This window comes from Apium graveolens, chromosome 6 (genome assembly GCF_009905375.1).
Source record: "Apium graveolens cultivar Ventura chromosome 6, ASM990537v1, whole genome shotgun sequence".
In the NCBI taxonomy this organism is placed as follows: Eukaryota; Viridiplantae; Streptophyta; class Magnoliopsida; order Apiales; family Apiaceae; genus Apium; species Apium graveolens.
This window is the reverse complement of record NC_133652.1, coordinates 46,068,945-46,072,320: the sequence shown is the minus strand read 5'-3', so window position 1 is coordinate 46,072,320 and position 3,376 is coordinate 46,068,945. Positions and strand designations below refer to the sequence as shown.

Sequence of the window (3,376 nt, the reverse complement as noted above, 5' to 3'; positions counted from 1 at the left end):
AAAAGCAAATAGATAATAGAGCAGTAGAGAGTTTGATATACCAATCTCTGGGGACCTGTTTAAGACCATAGATAGATTTCTTTAGGAGACAAACCATCGGGGTAGAACTCATTGCTAGAAATACTGCATACGACATCGGTGCTTAGACATCGGCACGTAAAGCACCCGATGTTAAAATATTTTTTAACATCAGTTTCTAAATAAGCGATGTTAAAAACATTTTTGACATCAGTTTCTTATACTAGCCGTTGTCTATGTTCCCAAAAAAAATTCCAAATAGAAGTTTTAAACTTTAACATCGGTTATTTTTACAAGCCGTTGTGTATGACCAATTTTAAAAAAAATCAAATTTGACTTATCATTTTCCCTGTTTTAATACATATATTTCCCCCCTTTACCAAAAATCTTTTCCCCCTTTTGCTAAAAATCTTTCCCCCGCTACCTCATTTTTTATTTCCACCTTTCCTAAATTATCTCTCTTAAATTTCTCCATTCTCTCAAACATCCAACTCAAACCCGACTATAACCTCGATTCTCTCTCTCTCTCTCTCTCCCTCCATCTCTCTCAACATTGAAACTCTATCTCAAACCTCAGACTCAATATATCCTCTCTATTCCGTCTCTCTCTCGCCTCTCTATCAACCCATCTCAAACCCTAATTATTTCATCCTCACAAATTAGTACTCACTAATTCAGAAATTCAAACCATGTACCATAATTAAGCACATGCTCAATTTGAAATGGGTTCGATTCATGCTTAATAATCTTAAAAAAAACTTCCTTGGTTTGATTTATACGAAATCGATTGGTGGAAGGTCAGATTCTGGCCTTGGTGAAAGTGATTGATAATCGTTTGATAAAAGGGTTGGAGTTTTTCATAACAAATTGAGCTTGAAATTGGGAATATTTGATTTAATAACTTGAAATCAAGCCTTGTAAGCAACTGGTTTGGTTTGAATAGGTATGTAAATTTCAAATTATTTTAAAATTTTAGGTTGTGATTTTAATTAGGTTTTTGTTCATAGATCTGAAGCTTTAAAGCTTGAGTTATGTAATACATATTGCGAAAATATGGACACCTCCTAACTATAGGCAGTCATATTTTTTACTTTAGTATTGCTCATATTCGAAGACTAAATGAGTTGTCATGTTTTTGAAAATACTGAGTGAGGCCTGAAATGATGAATGTTTCTTTTTGTAGAGGCAACTTTTGAAGTGATCCCTCGGTTGAATGATATTTAATTTGGCAGTGGAGTCGTTGATGAGCTTTTGTATCCAGACTTACCCCGTGAATGTAGATTTCCTTCTGGATAATGATGCTGGAATATGGAAAAGTTGTTCAAGAAACTATTTATGAGCAACTTCGTGTGGTTCGTGAGGGTCAGCTGCGTGTCATATTTACTGCGGACTTAAAAGTAGATATTTATATTTTTATATGCAATAACTTACATCATCGGTGACATTTTATGTATCAAAATATCCATTTTTGTAGTCAATTCTGATCTTTTCTGTAGACAATTCAGATGGTTAAAATTATCAATATAGTTTTGGTTTTCCACTGTGGGTAATTATTTAGTCACAGTTGGTCCAAACTCGTAATGCTTACAAATGACTTTATTATTATGTCAGGGTGGTGACATCTGGCCGTCAACTTGCAAAGAGTTTGGAGTTGCAGTCTCTGAATGATCTGGGATTTTCCAAAAGATATGTGCGGTGCTTACAGGTAGGTTCTTGTTTTTTATTCTAGTACAATGTTGGTTGATTTGGAGTTCTTTAATTAAGCAGAGCCACTTTGTAACAGATATCTGAGGTGGTCAATAGCATGAAAGATCTTATGGATTTCTGCAAAGGCCAGAAAGATGGACCTATTGGTATATGCTATTTACCTTTATTTAATTTACGGGTTTATTTAATATATTATCAAGTTTGAAGTGTCATTCGCCTTTGTTGCCAGTATGGTTTCCTGTGTTTAGCTGCAACTACTTGTGAGCATCAGAGTTATATTGTTCTCTTGTGCATCATAATCCTGTCAACCAGACTTTCAGGCCTCCAGACGCAACAAGGAAGCTCCATAGAGCAAGGGCTTATTTAAGGTTTGTGATTATGTTTGTTTTAGAAATGAGGTTTGTGATTTTTGTTTTCTTTTGTTTAGCAGAGTCCTGATGGAGATGTTGTAGAGTGTGTTCTATCTCACCTTCAACCAGCTTTTGATCACCCCCTACTCAAAGGGCAGAAGCCATTCGTACTATACTTGCTTATTCTGCTTCCATTCAATCAATGCCAAGATTTGTTTACGACTATTAAGTCAAATTTGTCGCCTAAATATTAATCATGAATGTCGGTGATTCTAATAACCCCAATTTTAGGAATTTTTTTAAAACCCTTATGAATAGTGATTTTGCTGATTATGCTAAATAAGAAAACTTTTCATACCACACTTTGTAGAGGTTCTTTTATTGTTATTCTGAGATCTTATTAGTACTCTATATGGTATATAAGTGTATGTAAAGATCGTCAGAATCCAAATTCGAACACTTTGATTTTTCCCGAAAATCCACCAGATACCGAAAGAATTGAGTATAAGGTAACAGGATAAAAAGGATTTAAATTCAAGGATTATAAGAGAGGATCATATAAGAAATATAATATATTGAGAAAGGTTTAGGGGAACCCAAGTAATAAGATCCCGGGTATGATCCCTCAAATGATAAACGAGAACGAAAATTAAACGAACCGTATAACAGATAAGCGGTCATTAACCAAACAATTAAGCAAGGATTAGCATAAGAAGATGCTTCCACCACCAAGTGATGACAAGTGGCAAGAGATGAAGTCACCAAGATGATGTCATGCTTAGTCATACTCCACTCACTTTAAACAACCAATAAATCATCCAAATATCTCATTCACTTCATTTTCCACCACAAAAACATTCAACAAAGCAAATACTCTCCCAAGAACACATAGCTCGGCTTTTTCATTTTTTCAAGGAGAAAAATTTCAAAAATCAAGTTTCTAGCTTTGTTAATTTGCAAGGTAATTACACAAGGTCCCTTATGATTAGATAAGCATATCCTAGGAGTTTAAGCTTCTATTTCTTCACGAATCTCTTCCAATAAATCAAGGAAGAAGATGATGAATAGTATTTTCAAGATTACTAACTTTATTTTCTTTGATTTTATTTAAGATCCAAGCATTCCTAAGCTATCTCAAGGCTTCTCAAGGCTTCTTAAGGCTTCCTAGCTACTCTAATCACTCCAAGGAAGGTATAACACCTCCAAACCCTAACTTTACTTTGAGTATTAAGATGGCTTTGATGGTTATAGTAAATGAGAAGCATGATGCTTGTGTGTTTAGAGTTTGGATTGGATTTGTA

General features: G+C 34.5%; 1 long non-coding RNA gene across 1 annotated transcript; it reads left to right on the top strand.

Moving 5' to 3' along the window:
- Positions 1-1,594: 1,594 nt before the first annotated feature.
- On the top strand, positions 1,595-2,235 carry LOC141664006 (uncharacterized). Its single transcript, XR_012551778.1, has 3 exons — positions 1,595-1,723; positions 1,802-1,871; positions 2,156-2,235. It is a non-coding gene; the product is annotated as an uncharacterized LOC141664006 (long non-coding RNA).
- The last annotated feature ends 1,141 nt before the right edge of the window (positions 2,236-3,376 follow it).